The sequence below is a fragment of the Heterodontus francisci genome, chromosome 3 (assembly GCF_036365525.1).
Source record: "Heterodontus francisci isolate sHetFra1 chromosome 3, sHetFra1.hap1, whole genome shotgun sequence".
Lineage (NCBI taxonomy): Eukaryota > Metazoa > Chordata > Chondrichthyes > Heterodontiformes > Heterodontidae > Heterodontus > Heterodontus francisci.
The window spans coordinates 177,188,099-177,207,090 of NC_090373.1; positions in this window are offsets into that span (position 1 = coordinate 177,188,099).

An 18,992-nucleotide genomic window follows, 5' to 3' on the forward strand; every position below is an offset into this window, starting at 1 on the left:
TCCCGACCTCAGGATGCCAAAAACTGCCAAAGAAGTACTTTTGAAGTGTAATCACTTTTGTAATGAAGGACACATGGCAGCCAATTTGTGCACAGCAAAAGTGATAAGGACCAGAAGATCTGTTTTAATGATGTTGATTGAGGGATAATAATTGGCCAGGACACTGGGGATAACTTCCCTGATGTTCTTCAAAATAATGCCATGGGATCTTTTACATCCACCTGAGAAGGCAGATAGGGCCTTGGTTTAACATCTCATGCAAAAGGCAGCACCTCCGACTGTGCAGCACTCCTTCAGCACTGCACTGGGATGTCCGCCTAAACTTCTCTGCTTATATCTCTGCAGTGGGAATTGCACCCACAATCTTCTGACATAGCAGCAAGAGTGCTACCAACTGAGCTGCATCATTTTCATTTTAAAGGGGAGAAAACAATACCCTCACAGATTTCTCACTCAATAGAAATAGAACTCCACAAGCACAGGATCTGATTGCTGATCCATGGATTCCATTCAAGGCCCTTGGCATAAGAGACACACAAAAAGAGGAAATGATTTGTCACTGGTTCACTGGACCATGGTGTAATTACAAATTATGTTTCTGGTCACAGTCATAGTAACATGGCTGAGTTTTTGCCCCGGGAAACCTCAACTCCTGTTACAAATAGGCAGAGTATGAATGGCGCTCTCCACTTGTTAGGGAGACTAAAATCAGGGGCCATAAATGTAGATAGTCAGTAATAAATCCAACAGAAATACAGAAGAAATCTCTTTACCCAGCGAGTAGTTAGAACGTAGAACTCACTTCCACAAGCAATGGGTGAGGTGAATAGCATTTAAGGGGAAGCTAGATAAACATATGAGGGAAACAGGAATAGAAAGTTAAATTAATAGATTTAGATGAAGCAGGGTGGGAGGATGTTGGTGTGGAGCTAGTTGGACTGAATGGTCTCTTTCTGTGCTGTACATTCTTTGTAAAAGGATTGACTTCACTGACTTCCATTAGCTACACAACTGGAAACTATAATTAGTCATCCTGCCACTTGGCTTACAGCATTTGTAAAATATCCATTCTGAATATTTTACGCTGTTACATGAATATTTCATCATCGCAGCAGTTAAATCTGCACATAAAATTCATGATTGCTAGTCCCAGTTTGGTATTGATTTAGTACAGACGTAGTCATTTTGGTTGCATACTAGCCTGATTCTAAGCACTGTTTTATTATCCTGAGGAAATGTAGGTAACATGGACAAAGGAGCTGAACTCAAAAGGTGAGGGGAGAGTGACTGCCCTTGACATCAAGGCAGCATTTGACTGGGTATGGCATCAATGAACCCTAGCAAAACTGGAGTCAATGGGAATCAGGGGAAAACTCTCCGCTGGTTAGAGTCATACCTAGCACAAAGGAAGATGGTTGTGGTTGTTGGAGGTCAATCATCTGAGCTCGTGGACATCACAACAGGAGTTCCTCAGGGTAGTGTCCGAGGCCCAAACTTCTTCAGCTGCTTCATCAATTACCTTCCTTCAATCATAAGGTCTGAAGTGGGGATGTTCGCTGATGATTGCACAATGTTCAGCACCATTCACGACTCCTCAAATACTGAAGCAGTCCGTGTAGAAATGCAGCAAGACCTGGACAATATCCAGGCTTGGGCTGATAAGTGGCAAGTAATATTTGCACCACACAAGTGCCAGGCAATGACCATCTCCAACAAGAGAGAATCTAACCATCTCCCCTTGACATTCAATGGCATTACCATCGCTTAATCCCCCACTATCAACATCCTAGGGGCTACCATTGACCAGAAAGTGAACTGGAGTAGCCATATAAATACTGTGGCTACAAGAGCAGGTCAGAGCCCCCTCGACATAAAATAAAAAAAAGAGAGCAGGTCAGAGGCTAGGAATTCTGCGGCGAGTAACTCATCTCCTGACTCCCCAAAGCCTGTCCACCATCTACAAGGCACAAGTCAGGAGCGTGATGGAATACTCTCCATTTGCCTGGATAGGTGCAGCTCCAAAAACACTCAAGAAGCTCGACACCATCCAGGACAAAGCAGCCCGCTTGATTGGCACACCATCCACAAACATTCACTCCCTCCACCACCGACGCACAGTGGCAGCAGTGTGTACCATCTACAAGATGCACTGCAGCAACACACCAAGGCTCCTTAGACAGCACCTTCCAACCACGCGACCTTTACCACCTCGAAGGACAAGAGCAGCAGATGCATGGGAACATCACCTGAAAGTTCCCATCCAAGTCACACACCATCCTGACTTGAAACTATATCGCCGTTCCTTCACTGTCGCTGTGTCAAAATCCCAGAACTCCCTTCCTAACAGCACTGTGGGTTTACCTACCTCACATGGACTATAGCGGTTCAAGAGGGCAGCTCACCACCACCTTCTCAAGGGCAATTAGGGATGGGCAATAAATGCTGGCATAGCCAGTGACGCCTACATCCCATGAATGAATTTTTTAAAAATGCCTCATATGTGTTAGAGAACAGTTGTTCAGCAGGGTATTAAACCTAATAGAGGGGGTGGGGTCAAGGAGAAGGGATCAAATTTATCTTAAATTTAATGCTACACAAGCATCACATCAAGTTGCAGCTGTCCCATGACATTGCTCAGTTACTGCAGCCAGCCTCACAGGACGAGTTATCCTACTGAACCTTGACAAACCCTAAATCATAATCAATGATTTAAGACGTCTCACTATAATTCAATATGCTCATCATGGAGAGATGTCAAACTCTGACTAACCGACCAAGAAAAGAGTTTCTATTGCACCTTGATATGAACATCACTGCAAGAAGGAAGATTTTTCTATTCATCCTATTATAACCATAGTCAGCCAAACAAAATATTACATACAAAAGCAAAAAGGTAGGCTAAAAAGCCTTTCCTCACACAAATAGTAATGGGATAAATGAGCAGACGTAGTGATGTTGATCTAGGGATAAACATTGATCAGGCCACCAGGTAGAACTTCCATGCTCGGCTTCAAATAGTGCCACCTAAGAGAACGGATGGGACCTCAGTTTAACATTTCATCCAAAGGATGGCACTTCCAGCAGTGCAGCACTCCCTCAGTACTGCACTGGATTGTCAGCCTGGATTATATCTTCAAGTCTCTGGAATGGGGCTTGAACTCACAAACCTTCTGATGCTACCAACAGAGCCACAGTTTACATCTAGCCCAGCACTTCAAGTTGTTGTTAAAGATCTCGTGGAATTTATTTGCAGAGGAGCAGGCATTTTTCCCCAAAAAATCTGAGAAAGGCCAAATGAGTGAAGTATCAGGGATATCATCAATTGTTTAGATCTGCTATTATTATAATACATTAACAATGAAAACTTGATATTTATATAATGCCTTTAATGTAATAAAGCACCCCAAGCTGCTTCACAGGAGCATTATAAAGCAAAATTTGAGACTGAGCCACAAGCGAAGATATTAGGGCAGATGGACAAAGTGGTAGGTTTTAAGGAGTGTCTTAAAGGAAGAAAACGAGGGGGTGAAGCAGAGAGGCTTAGGGATGGAATTCCAGAGCTTGGGACCGAGACAACTGAAGGCACGGCCACCAATAGTGGAGCAATTAAAATTGAGGATGCTCAAGAAGCCGGAATTCAAGGAGCGCAGATATCTTGAAGGGCTGTGGGGGTGGAGGAGATTATAGAGATGAGGACTGATGTCGGGATTTGAAAATAAGGTTGAGAATTTTAAAATTAAGACTTTGCTTAACCGGCAGCCAATGTAGATCAGCGAGCAGAGCGGTGATGGGAGAAGAGAGCTTGTTGCAATTTAAGAAAAAAGGAAAGACTTAAATTTAGGTAGATTCCTTCATAAGCTCAGGACATCAGAAAGTACTGTATAGCTAACAAAATTGAGCTCAGTTGATAGCACTCTCATCTCTTGAGTTAGAAGATTGTAGGTCCAAGTCCCACTCTAGGACTTAAGCACAAAAGTCAAGGCTGGCACTCCAGTACTGAGAAAGAGCTGCACTGTTTTAGGTGCTGTCTTTTGGGTAAGATATTGAACTGAGGCTGCATCTGCTCTCTTAAATTCATGTAAAAGGTCCCAGGTACAAAGCAGAGGAGTTCTCCCCGGTGTTCTGGCCAATATTTATCCCTCAATCAACATCACAAAAACAGATTATCTGGTTATTATACATTGCTGCTTGCGGGAGCTTGCTGTGCTCAAATTGGTTGCCACATTCCTACATTAAAACAGTAACTATACTTCAGGTATTTCATTGGCTGTAAAGTGCTTTGAGACATCCAATGGTTACGAAAGGCTCTATATAAATGCAAGTATTTCTTTCCAAGTACTTTTAAAGTGTGGCGTGGTCATTGTTGTAACATAGGGAAGTACAGCAGCCAATTTAGTGTGCAGCAAGATCCCACATACAGCAAAGAAGTAAATGATGAGAAAAAAAATCCATTTTAATGGCATTACTCGAGGGACAATTTTTAAAAAATTCTGTCATTTGATGTCATTTTCTAGGCCAGCATTTATTGCCCATCCCTAATTTCCCTTGAGAAACTGAGTGGCTGGCTAGGCCATTTCAGAGGATATTTAAGAGTCAACCACATTGCTATGGGTTTGTGCTGTATAACTCTGTGATGTCACATGTAGGCCAGACCAGGCAGATTTCCTTCCCTAAAGGACATGAATGAACCAGATGGGTTTTTATAATAATCAACAATGGTTTCAATTCACCAATAGACTAGCTTTTTTTAAAATTCCATATTTTTATTAATGAAATTCAAATTTCACTATTTGCTATAGTGGGATTTGAATCCATGTCCCAAGATTACTAGTCCAGTGATATTATCACTACACTGCCACCTCCCCTCATATAGCACAGTTGCTAAGACCAAAATGAATCTAGTCAGCGTGTTGAACTCATATGGTGGCAGCTGTGGTGAAAACACAAGATCTAAGCTTGAAGACCACAGGTAAAACAGCTGTGAAAGCAACCCTTCCTAAAGGCAAAAGAGAGAAAGTGCAAAAGAAATACTGGCCCAAACAGTGGAAAGAAGAAAGAACTTACCTCCAGCTGTAGAAGACAGAGCACCGAACGACAGGCTGCAAACAACCTCCTGTGATCGGGTGAGTCATTGTGCCGATGGTCGAGGACTCCCCATTTAAAGAAAATGCTTTGAAGTGCTTAAAAAATTGATTTTTTCAAAGGCTCCACCAGGACACCAGAAGAGCTCCCTGTTCTTCCTGAAATAGTGCCATGGGATATTTTATATCCATCTGGGAGGGCAGATGGGGCTTTGGTTTAATATCTCATCCAAAAAGCGGCACCTTCGGCAATGCAGCACTCCTTCAGTACTACAATGAAGTCTAGATTATGTGCTTATGTCTCTGAAGTGAAACTTAAGCCCATCAACCTTCTTCCACAGACAATGCTTTCTGTCATGGATCTATCGAAGCCTTTGAGAGCTGAAGTAGAATACTCCTTGTTGCTATTCTACAGCCTACTACAATAACAACTCTCATTTAAATAGCTCCTGTAACATAGCAAAATGCCTCAAGGCACCCCACAGGAATGTTATCAAACCAAATTTGATGCCGTGCCATTAAACAAGGTGTTAGAATGTATTAGGTCATATCTGAACAGATGACTAAAGGCTTGGCCTTTTAAGAGTGTCTTAAAAGAGGATAGAGAGGTAGTGAGGTGAAAAGGTTTAAGATGGGAATGCCAGATCTTGGAATCTTGGCTGCTGAAGGGAGGAACTTGCACAGTTCAGGAACGAGGCGGATAAAGGAACAACTGCCAATGACAGAGTGATTCAAATTGGGGATGTGCAAGATGGCAGAATCAGAGGAGCGTAGAGATCTCGTAGGCTTGTGGACTGGAAGAAGTTAGCGGATATTGCACAGCTGAAAAAGGGGGAAAAAAATTACTGACGGTTGAAGGCAGGAATTTTTATGAGGCAGAGAGTGAAGTGATGAGCAGTAGTGCTGGGCAGGGTGTTCCGGGTGGGAAGAAGAGGATGGGGTAGTGGAAATAATGGCTGCATATGGGAGAGTGGGAAATGATGAGCAAGGTGGTATTTGACAAGCACAGGGAGAGTTCAGGGATGTATGATTGGAGGTGTTTGCTGAGGTGGGGTTGGGCGAGATTAGGAACATAGAAACAGGAATGGCCATTTAGCACCATTCAATTAGAGCACGGTTGATCTGAATCACAACTTCATTTACCTGCCTTTTAGAAAAACATAATGCAATCAAACAGAGTCAACATGGTTTTACGAAAGGGAAATCATGTTTGACAAATTTGTTAGAGTTCTTTGAGGATATAACAAGCAGAGTGGATAAAGATTTTAAGCAGGCTCGACAGGGTAGATGTTGAGACGATGTTTCCACTCGTGGGGGAATCTCGAACTAGGGGGCATAATTACAGAAGAAGAGGGCACACATTTAAAACTGAGAAGCGAAGGAATTTCTTCTCTCAGAGGGTGATGAATGTCTGGAATTCTCTGCCTCAGAGAGTTGTGGACGCTAGGTCACTAAATGTATTTAAGGAGAAGGTAGATAGATGTTTGATATCTCGGTGAGTCGAGGTTTAGGCAGAGCAGGCCCGAAAGAGAAGTTGAGGACTGGGACAGATCAGCATGATCTTATTGAATGGTGGGGCAGGCTTGAAGGGCTGAATGGCCTACTCCTGCTCTTATTTCGTATGTTCTTATGTTCTTATGAGCTCCATATACCTTGATTCCCTTGCCTAACAAAACCTGATCACTCTCAATCTTGAAAGCTACAATTGTCCTAGCATCCACAGCATTTTTTAAGGGAGAAAGCTCTAGGTTTCTGCTACCCTTTGTGTGCAAAAATGCTTCTTGACATCTCTCCTAAATTTTAAGCTATGTCCCCTCGTACTTTAATACCATCACAGCAAATAGTTTCTTGGTATTTATTTACAGATTTAAGGTGATTGACAAAAAAAACCAAAGAAAAACTTTTTTATGCAGTGAGTGGTTACGATCTGGAATGCACTGCCTGAATGGAAGGCGGAGGTAGATTCGATCTTGGCTTTCAGAGGGGAATTGCATAAGCACCCAAAGGGAAAACACTTTCAGGGCTAGGGGAAAGGGCGAGGAAGTGGGACTAGCTAAATTCTCTTGCAGAGAGCCAGCAAGGCTCAACGGGCCAAATGGCCTCCTTCTGTGCTGTAACCGTTCCATGATTTACTCCATCAAATGCTTTTAACATTTTAAATGTCTCAATCAGATGATCACTCAATCTTCTATACTCAAGGGAATACGAGTCAAGTTTATGCAATTTGTCCTCATAATTTAAGCCTCTAATGCCTGGTATCATAATTTAACAAGAGACTTTTATGCTGCAAAGCTGGTTATAAATAAGGTCTCAAAGTTTTCAGAACTAGAGAATACAATGAAAGTTGTAACAGCCACGACAGTGTTTTCTTTGCTTTATCTTACCCAGAACTGAAGATAAATCAACTGAAGTTGTAATATTAATACAATAAAGGACAAGTATCCATGTTAAACCCTACAATAAATAATTGGCGATTTAAGATGCTTGTTCCTTTATCCATGTTTCATTATTTGTTGAAAGGAGAAAAAGTTTTAAATAATTCACTAAATCAACATTATTTTTGTCTCTTTTGTTCGGAAACTGTCACATACCTAAAAACAATTTATTGATTCATTGGGAAAAACAAGCTTGTGATATTGAAACTCTCAATCAACCAGGGAGTAGATACAAAGAGATTAATGGATACCCTGGAGTGGATGCAAGGCTAGAATCTAATGCAGCATCATTGGCAGCTGTGCCTTCAGCTATCTAGGTCCTAAGCTCTGGAATTCCCTCTCCTCCTCTCCCTCCTTCTACGAGAAACAGCTTGAAACCTACCTCTTTGACCAACTTTATTCCCCTGTCTGAATATGTGGTGTGGTTTTGCTTGATAATACTGAAGTGTCTTTGGGCGTTTTACTACTGTAAAGATGCTATATATATGCAGGTTGTTGTTGTTTGTTGCACTGGCAGGACTACCGAATGGCAACAAGGATTATTATACTTACAGCTCTATCAGGCTTTGGTAGATCCATAACATATAGTTCTAGATTTGCATAGTGTCAGCCCTGGCTCAGATGTAACATTCCCATTTCTGGGGATGGAGCATGTGGGGTCAAGTCCCAATCCAAAGACTTAAGCACCTAATCCAATCTTCATTGTAGTACTGAGAGAGCGCTGCACTGCCTGAGGGGCTGTCTTTTGGGTGAGACATTAAACCCCTTCTGCCCTCTCTGGTGGATATAAAATATCCCATGGCATGGTTTGAAGAAGAGCAGGGAGTTCTTCTGGTGCCTTAGTCAACCTTTATATGTCAACCAACACCATTAAAATGTGGGACCTTGCTGTGCGTAAATTGGTTGCTGCATTTACCTATGTTACAACACTTTAAAAACACTTCATTGGCCTGAAGCACATTGGAACATCCTGAGGATGTGAAAGTTGCCATAAAAATGCAAGTCCATTTTCCTTTTCAACTATTTAAATATGGCAATGCTTTAAACATCTGGAAGTAAAGAGGTGGAAGGAAAAGTCAGACTTCGCGATTTGTGGAGGTATCACCATGAGGAATATGGCACGCTGCTGTTCCGTGCCCAATTACCCATTCGCCCTCTGTGTGCTTTGGCAGTGGGTGACCATCAGCGAGATAGTCCCAGCCCAGACTGATCTTGATCTCACTCAATATCTGCACCTCTGCTCATATTCTTGTAAAAAGTCACTGGATAATGGTCAGGAGCCGGGGTTGAATCTCCTATCTCCTACCTTTAGCCTGAGAGCACTGAGGCCAATATTATCGCACCCCCAGCACCCCCTCCACGCCCCCCCCCCCCAACTGCTGCCCATCTGAAATTGACTAACTCAGCACAGTGATGCCATGACCCTTATGGTTCTGCTCTTACAGACTGGGCCGTAGGGGGAGCCAGTTTTCTCTCTCTGATCATTTAAATTCACTAACTCTCGTGTTCTTTGTTGTTTTAATGATTGGAATGCACTTTAATCAACTGCCCTCATTTTTATAATTGCCGGTAAGTTTGAACTTACGCTTATTTGCATTTTGTTCCAATTTGTGTTCTGGTTTTGATTTTATTCATTAGATTGGAATCTATTAAACGCCAGAACTTTAATTCCTGATTATTTTAATGAACTCGCTAATTTTTGTTTTTGTTTGCTTCTTCAGAAATTTCGCAGTGATAATAGATATTATCTGAAAATTTTTTTAATGCATTTTCACACTCATCAAGTTGAAGGCAATTTGTGTTTGGATAAAGCAAGATTTCTTACCTTGTAGGGCATCCTTCCTTATTCAATTGACACCAGTTGATGCAATTTGCCCGCTATATGTGGTGGGGCTCGATGGGTTTTAAAACCTGTAGATTGCAAGAGATGTAGGAAGGTGAGGAGTTCTATCATTGGAAAGTCCAAGGAAAGAGTAAGTTAAGTTAGAACATGATATGATGAGGAATAGCACATAGTACAGGATATTTGAAGTTTAATGGAAAGAAGAGAGTAAAACACTGACCACAGTAACACTGATGGAGCACAGAAATATTGTAGTGAGGAGAAATTAGAGGCAAGAGGTCACTTCAATGGGCATTTGACAATCCAATTCTTTGTCAAGCATAATGATGGTGTCTATTTAAATGATTTGTTAATTGCAACTTTTCTGCTCAGAATACATAGTAACATTGAAAGGGAGGAAGTATTAGTTGTTTTAGTGGGCTGAAAAGTGGATAAATCCCCAGGCTCAGATGAGACATATCCCAGGCTTTTGCGTGAGGCAAGGGAGATGATCGCAGGGGCTCTAACACAAATTTTCAGACCTTCTCTGGCCACGGGAGAGGTGCCAGAGGACTGGAGGACAGCGAATGTGCTACCATTATTCAAGAAGGGTAGCAGGGATAAACCAGGTAATTACAGGCCAGTGAGTCGAACATCAGTGATTGAGAAACTATTGGAAAAAATTCTGAGGGACAGGATTAATCTCCACTTGGAGAGGCAGGGATTAATCAGGGATAGTCAGCATGGCTTTGTCAGGGGGAGATCTGGTCTAACTAACTTGATTGAATTTTTCAAGGAGGTGACTAGGTGTGTAGATGAGGGTAAAGCAGTTGATGTAGTCTACATGGACTTCAATAAGGCTTTTGATAAGGTCCCGCATGGAAGATTGGTTAAGAAGGTAAGAGCCCAGGGGATCCAGGGCAATTTGGCAAATTGGATCCAAAATTGGCTTAGCAGAAGCCTGTGAGCAGTGGTGTACCACAGGGATTGGTGCTGGGACCCTTGCTGTTTGTAGTGTACATTAATGATTTAGACTTGAATATAGGAGGTATGATAAGTAAGTTCGCAGATGACACAAAAATTGGTGGTATCGTAAATAGTGAGGGGGAAAGTCTTAGATTACAGGACGATATAGATGGGCTAGTAAGATGGGTGGAGCTGTGGCAAATGGAATTTAATCCTAAGAAGTGTGAGGTGATGCATTTTGGGAGGACTACAAGACAAGGGAATATATAATGGATGGTAGGACCCTAGGAAATACAGAAGGTCAAAGGGAGCTTGGTGTAATTGTCCATAGATCACTGAAGGCAGCAGCACAGGTAGATAAGGTGGTTAAGAAGGCACATGGGATACTTGCCTTCATTAGCTGAGGCATAGAATATAAGAGCAGGGAGGTTTGATGGAGCTGTATAAAATGCTAGTTAGGCCACAGCTGGAGTACTGCGTACAGGTCTGGGCACCACACTATAGGAAGGATGTGATTGCACTGGAGAGGGTGCAGAGGAGATTCACCAGGATGTTGCCTGGGCTGGAGCATTTCAGCTATGAAGAGAGACTGAAAAGGCTAGGGTTGTTTTCCTTAAAACAGAGAAGGATAAGGGGAGACATGATTGAGGTATACAAAATTATGAGGGGCATTAATTGGTTAGATAGGGAGAGACTTTTTCCCTTAGCGGAGGGGTCAATAACTGGGGGGCATAGATTTAAGGTAAGGGGCAGGAGGTTTAGAGGGGATTTGAGGAAAATAAATTTCACCCAGAGGGTGGTTGGAATCTGGAATATACTGCCTGAAGGGGTGGTAGAGGCAGGAACCCTCACAACATTTCAGAAGTATTTAGATGAGCACTTGAAAAGCCATAATATACAAGGCTATGGGCCAAGTGCTGGAAAATGGGACTAGGTTAAGTGCTTGATGGCCATCACAGACACGATGGGCTATATAACTCTATGACTCTAATACATGGGATGTGTTGAGGGAGCAAACACTTACTGATTCAAGATTCCCTACCTTGCAAGGTTTCCTTCATTATTCAATTGATGCCAGTGGATCACCAGTGGCATTGCTCTTGGATAACATACTATCTTATTAGAAGCGGGGGGCGTTGTACCATTGAATGTACAATGCCTTATTTTGCTGCTAACGCCAAGTGGTGTCCCTTCAGTTTCAGATCAATCAGAGGTCAAGCAGTAATATAATTAATCTGGGTGTGTTTCCTGGTCTTTTCAACATGTTTGGAGTGTGCTGCCTGTGGTAATGCAACTAGTACTGGGTGCTCACTCAGTGGGAGAGGCCAATTTAGGGCTATCTACCTCACTAGCTTTCCTTGTTGTGACCTTTAACAGTGTGTCATGATGCAAGAAGCAAACCATTTGCACACATTTTACTTTGAAATGCGGTGAATGTTGTTAATGTGGAAATCATAGCAGCTGGTTTGTGCACAGCAAGATCCCACAATCAGCAATGAGACAAACAATTAGCTGGTGGTGATTGAATAAAGTACAGTAGAGACTTGCAACTTTTTTCCAACTGCATTGATGCTTGCTCCGTTTTAAAGAGGAATTTTCTTCAGTGATAATGAGAATAACTTGAACTCTGCCCTTGGCATTGGCATCGTGGTAATGCTACGCTTAAGTGGGCAATGGCATTAGATACAAGAAAGAAAGACAAACTTGCATTCATATAGCACCTTTCATAATCTTAAACCATCTCAAAGTGTTTTACAGCCAATGAAGTATTTTTGAAGTGTAGTCACCTTGGTAATGTAGAAATTGCAGCTGCCAATGTGCGCACAGCATGATCCCACAAGGAGCAATGTGATAATAGAGTCATAGAGTTTGGAACTCTCTTCCACATGATAATGATCAGATAATCTGTCTTTTAGGCATTGGTTGAGGGATAAGTATTGACCAGGACACTGGAGAGAACTCCCTGCTCCCCATCAAGGTAATGCCAAGCAATCTTTGCCTTCCACCTGAGAGCACACAGGGCGTCTATTTAATGTCTCTTTTGAAAGACCACATCTGTAACACTGCAGCACCTCCTTCAGTACTGCATTGGAGTGTCAGCCAAGATTTTGTGTTTAAGTCACTGGTGTGGATCTTAAACCCACAACCTTCTATCTCAGCTAATAGTGCTACCTCTACTGAGCGAATCGAACATTTCAAAATTGTTATTACAAACATTGCTTTATTAAGAAACTTGGGTGAAAAGTCAAGGCTTGCAGTACGAGGCATCACTGGGATTAAAAATAAGTAGAAGGGATGATGAAGAGAACCAACAGATAATGATTAGATTTCACCAAATACAATCCCTACCACATAAACAGATAAGTGGATAATTGGCCAGAAAGCGCTAACTATTTATTGGTATAATCTAATCATTATCTGCTGGTTATTATGTTGTAAGTGCTCTGCATATTTTGGGCAGAGAAACCTATGCTTACTCACTAGTTCACATCTCTTTCAGATGCACTGATTGCGAGGCCAAACATAAGTTGGCTTCTGAAGAACTAAATAGCAGCTTTTTGATGTTCCCCTCTAAGTGATATGCAGGTTACAGTTTGCGCTAAACACTGAATGCAATTTCAATAAAGCTTCTAGTCAGAGTGTAGCTAGAAACAACTGAACAAAAACTCACTATGCAGAAGGAACATTCTTGTTATATGTAAGCATTCAGTAATAGCACCATCCCATCACAGTGGCCCCCTATGCTGATGATACAGAACGAGTTGGGAATGTAAGCTGTAAGGACATTGCAAAGAGGTTTCACAGGGATATGGATAGGGTAAGTGATTGGTGAAGAGTATAATGTGGGGTAATGTGAAATTATCCACTTTGGTATGAAGAATGGAAAAGCAGAATATTTTTTAAAATGTGAGAGATTAGTTAATGCTTATATTCAAAGCAATTTGAGTGTTCTTGTACAAGAATCACAAAGGTAATATGCAGTTACAGCAGGCCATTAGGAAGGCAAATGGTATGTCAGTCTTTATTGCAAAGGGGTTGGAGTATAAGAATAAGGAGATCTTGCTAAATTATGTAGGGTCTTGGTGAGACCACACTACTGTGTACGGTTGTGGTCTCCTTACCTAAGGAAGGATATACTTGCCTTAGAGGGTTGCAATGAAGGTTCACTAGACGGATTCTTGAGATGAGAGGGCTGTTCTATGAGTGTACGCTCTGGAGTTTAGAAGAGTTTAACTCATTGAAACATATAACATTTTTATAGGGTTTGACAGGTAGATGCTGAGAGGCCATTTCCCCTGGTTGGAGAGTCTAGAACTAGGGGTCATTGTCTCAGGCTAAGGAGAAATGTCTTCACTCAAAGGGCTGGATTTTATTAGCTCGGCAGCAAGCTTCAAAAATGGTGGTCCGCTTCGTCGCGGAGTCGCCATGATATTCAGTGTGGCTGCTCATTCAAATGGCCGGGGCAGACTGCGCCCCCCCCCCACTACCCAATGACGCGGAGAGGCGGATGGTCCAACATCGGCAACGGCACAGCCACCACTGCGCAGGCGCTGACACCGTTTGTAAAGGGCTTTGAGTCCTACATGACTATTTACATTTTTAAAGATATAGGCATTTTAAATTTATTTCGAAAAATTAAATAAATGTTTCATGCCCCTCTCCCACCCCCTCAATAACCATACAATTCATTTGTTACTCTCTTCCCCCTAAAAAAAATACTTTGCACCTGACCTCCCCCCCGCAAAGGTCACAAATTTTTACGTTCAATCTCTTCCCACCATCCCCTCCACCAATCAGATTAGAAGGCGCAGGAGTGCCAGCTGCCGCCACCAATATGGCACTGGAATGCATGGTGGGAGTGGGTAAGTATTTAATTCATTAATTTAACTAAATCAACATATTTAAATTTTGGTCCCATCACCGAACAGCGGGGTTGGGGGGGGGGGGGGTAGGTGGTGGGGGAGGGTAGGTGTGCTATAAAACCCAGCCCAAAGGGTTGTGAATCTTTGGAATTCTGTACCCCAGAGAGCTGTGGATGTTCAGTCATTGAGTATATTCAAGGCTGAAATCAATAGATTTTTGGATGCTAAGGATATCAAGGGAAATGGGGATAAGGAACGAAAATGGAGTTGAAGTAGAAGAACTAAATGTTTGGCTGAAAGAGTGGGAAGAAGGGGTTTTGACTCTTGAGGCACTGGCATTAGTACTCAGGGAAGAGGGAGCTCTTCCGTTTGGATGGGCTTCACTTGAACCGGGCTGGGACCAGTGTCCTGACCAAGCACATAACTAGGGATTTAAACTAACAAGGGAGGGGTGGGTTTGGGTAAAGGGAAATTTATAAATCCAAAGAGAGAGGTCAGGGCATCAGAGCAGGATAGTGATGTGGGTAACTGCCAATAGAATGGGACAGGAAAGGACAGAGAGTTTAACAAAAATTGTACAGGGAATAGAGGAAAAAAATGAAATTACAGTTCCTTTATCTGAATGCACGAATCATCTCTAATAAGATAGATGAACTAGTTGCACGAATAGAGGTAAATGATCTAGATCTAACTGCCATTACCAAGTCATGGTTACAAGGAGATTAAGGTTGGGAATGAATATTCCAGGGTACACAATATTTCGGAGAGACAGACAGAATGGCAAAAGAGGAGGGGTAGCCCTGATCGTAACGGATGACATAAGGACATTAATAAGAAGGGATCTAGCCTCAGAAGTTCATGAAGTAGAATCAGTTTGGGTGGAAATTAGAATAGCAGGAGTCAGAAAACACTGGTTGGACTAGTTTCCAACACCCTCCCAACAGTAGTTATCTTATTGGTCAGAACATTAAGCGGGAAATTATTGGAGTGTGTAAAAAAGGTAATCTATTAATTGTGGGGGAATTTAATCTGCATATAGACTGGGACAATCAAGTTGGCAACAGTGGTCTAGAAGATGAGTTTGTAGAAAGTTTTTGTGACAATTTCTTGGAGCAATACATTGTATAACCTACTAGGGATAAAGTTATCTTAGATCTCATATGGTATAATGAATCAGGTTTAATAAGCAAGGTCATAGTAAAAGATCTACTGGGAAATAGTGATCATAATACCATTGAATTTCATGTTAAGTTTGAAAATGACACATTTCAATCACAAACAAGAATCTTAAACTTAAACAAAGTCAATTATGAAGGTATGAGGGGAGAACTGGGTAAGGTTAATTGGGTAAATAGACTGGAAGGTATGGCAGTAAATGAACAGAGGGAAACATTTAAAGAAACAATTCAAAGGGTTCAACAAAAGTATATTCCGTTCAAAACCAAAAACTTGGCAAGTAAGACCCATCCGTGGCTCATGCAGGAAGTTAAAGAGAATATTAGACTAAAGGAAGAGGATTATAATGTTGCAAAAAATAGTAGCAAGTCTGACGATTGGGAGTGTTTTAGAAACCAGCAAAGGGCCATCAAAAAGTTGATAAAAGGGAAAAAATAGAATATGAGAGTAAACTAGCCAGCAATATAAAAACAGATTGTAAGAGTTTTATAAGCACATTAAAAGGAAGACAGTCGCTAAAGTAGAAGTTAGGGCCTCAGCTATTTACACTCTATATTAATGATTTGGATGAAGAGACAGAGAGTAATGTATCTAATCTTGCTGGTGATACAAGCTTGGTGGAAAGGTAAACTGCAGGGAGGACATAGAGAGGCTGCAAAGAGATATAGACAGGTTAAGTGAGTGGGCAACAAGAAGGCAAATGGAGTATAATGTGGGGAAGTGTGAAGTTGTTCACTTTGGTTGTAAAAATAGCAAAGCAGAATATTTTTGAAAACCTGTGAAATTGGTGAATGTTCGATGTTCAGAGAGACTTGGGGGTACTCGTACAAGGAACGCACAAAGTTAACATGCAGGTGCAGCAGGCTATTAGGAAGGTAAATGGCATGTTGGCCTTTATTGCAAGGGGATTGGAGTACAGGAATAAAGAAGTCTTACTAAAATTATACAGGGCTTTGTTGAGACTGCACCTGTTAAACTGTGTGCAATTTTGATTAGAGATACAGCACTGAAACAGGCCCTTCGGCCCACCGAGTCTGTGCCGAACATCAACCACCCATTTATACTAATCCTACACTAATCCCATATTCCTACCAAACATCCCCACCTGTCCCTATATTTCCCTACCACCTGCCTATACTAGTGACAATTTATAATGGCCAATTTACCTATCAACCTGCAAGTCTTTTGGCTTGTGGGAGGAAACCGGAGCACCCGGAGAAAACCCACGCATTTAAGAAAGGATATACTTGCTCTGGAGGCAGTGCAGCGAAGATTTACTAAATTGGTCCCTGGGATGAGGAGGTTGTCCTATGATGAGAGGCTGAGTAAATTGGGCCTATATTCTCTGGAGTTTAGAAGAATGAGAGGTGATCTAATTGAGACATACAAGATTCTGAAAGGGTTTGATAGGGTAGAAGCTGAGAGATTGTTTCCACTGGTCGGAGAATCTAGAACACAGGGACACAGTCTTGGGATAAGGGGCCGATCATTCAGGAGAAATTACAACACTGAAAGGGTTGTGAATCTTTGGAATTCTCTACCCCAGAGGGTTGTGGATGCTCCATCATTGAATACATTTAAGGCTGAGACAGATAGATTTTTTGTCTCGCAGGGAATCAAGGGAAATGGAGAGTGGGCGGGAAAGTGGAATTGAAGCCCAAGATCAGCCATGATCGTATTGAATGGAGGAGCAGGCTCGATGAGCCTTTTGGTCTACTTCTGCTCCTATTTCTTGTGTTCTAGTGTTCTTGTATCACCAATGATCTTACTGAATGGTGGAATAGGCTTGAGGGGCCATACAGCCAACCTCTGCTCCTGTTTCTTATGTTGCTATAAAATGCAGCAGCCAATTTGTGCACAGCAAGGTCCTAAAAAAGGTGTAATAATGACCGGATCATGTGTGTTTTTCAGTACTGTTGGTTGAGGGATAAATATTGAACACTGGAGGGACCTCACCTGCTCTATTTCAAAATAACATTAGGGGCTTTTTTATGTGCCTTGATTTAGCATTGCAGTTGAAAGACAGCACCTCCAACAGTGCAGCATTCCTTCAGAATTGCATTGGAATATCAAGCTCTGATTTTGGGCTTTAAGTCACTGGATGAGGCTCAAGCCCACAACCTTCTAACTCAGAGACTAAAGTGCAACCACTGTTATCACCTAGAGGTTTTCGGTTACCCATTTCATATGGTTTCACAAGACACTGACAGCCACTCTTGTAAAAGACCTTTACAGAACGTTAGCCCATTAGTCTCTGCTGAAGATAGGTCATCTACCTACTATAAAAGGAAATCATTATCACTTTCTTCTGTTGCCTGTTAACTGTGCACAGCGGCCTATAAAAGTGCGCCTCAAGATCATTTGTGTGTAATAATGATTATTGTTGGATTTAAGACAACATTCTCCTGCTGTCGGCTGTAAGCATGTGAATGCATGGTATGTCACAGAGGGCATTTTTGAACAATGCCCTTGCTGCTAATAACTAGGCCGCAGTAAAATGTCAGCCCTGGGAAAACCCAGAGGGCCAAGCCGTTTACAGATTAGTGGGTCCACTGGGGCCTGTACAGGCAGCTTGTGTAATTGGCTGCACTTTACGAAGCAAAAGGACAATGATATCACCACAGGAGGGACCTGCTGCTGGCAGTCAAAGCAGTCATTCAGTGCCTGTGGAGGTTTGGGGATGCTTCTGGGCCTCTCGAGCAGCTGTGAGCTAGCCTGGCAGTCACGACAATCACTCAGGGTTGGCATTTATCTCTGCTGTTTTCTTTAAGCAGCTGCGATAAACACAAATAATTATGGTTACAGTTTTCCAGTCTGATGAATGGGTGAAGAAGGTGGCAATGAATATATTATGTTCACATTAGGCTATAGCCTGGAATTCTGCAGTCTAAGCGTGAAAAATGATCCATTTGCAAAGACAGGTGTTTGGGTATGTGAGCTTAACTCAGTGAACTTAGAGCAAAATTCATAGGCTGAAATTTATATTTCAGTCGCCATATTAAACGCGGCGGCTCATTTAAATGGCCGGCCCGGACCGCCCATCCTAATGATGTGGAGGGGGCGGGCAGACCGTCCCCGGCAATGGCGTCAGCTGCCTTTGTACAGGTGCTGATGCCATTTTTAAGCCTTCGAGCCCTAAATTTCAATTTAAATATTTAAAGGTAAGTTTAATGAAAAAATTTAAATTAATTTAAATAGCTCCTCTCCCATCCCAATAATCATAAAATTCATTACTTTCCCTCTCCCCCCCAAAAACACTTCCCCTGCCCACCTGACCTTTCCCCCCACCAAGTACATAAACTTTACACTATAACCCTTCCCACCATCCCCTAAACCAATGATATGAGTTTGACCCCTCTCCCCCAACTTACGCATTGAAAAACTTACCTGCTCCCCCCTCCCCACCATGTTCTCCCTCAGTTCCCTGGATGGGGATCCGAAGGCTCGGGAGTGCCGGCCACCAGAACCAATATCGCAGCGGGACAGAAGGCAGAGGTGAGAAGGTAATTAATTCCTTTATTTAAATTAATTTGCATATTTAAATTTGGCTCCCATCGCCGAGCGGTTATGGGGCCGCCACAAAGCCTTGCCACCGGTGGCAATATTAGGCCAGGCCTTCCCAGCATCGAGGTGGGCCTCTGCCGGAGGC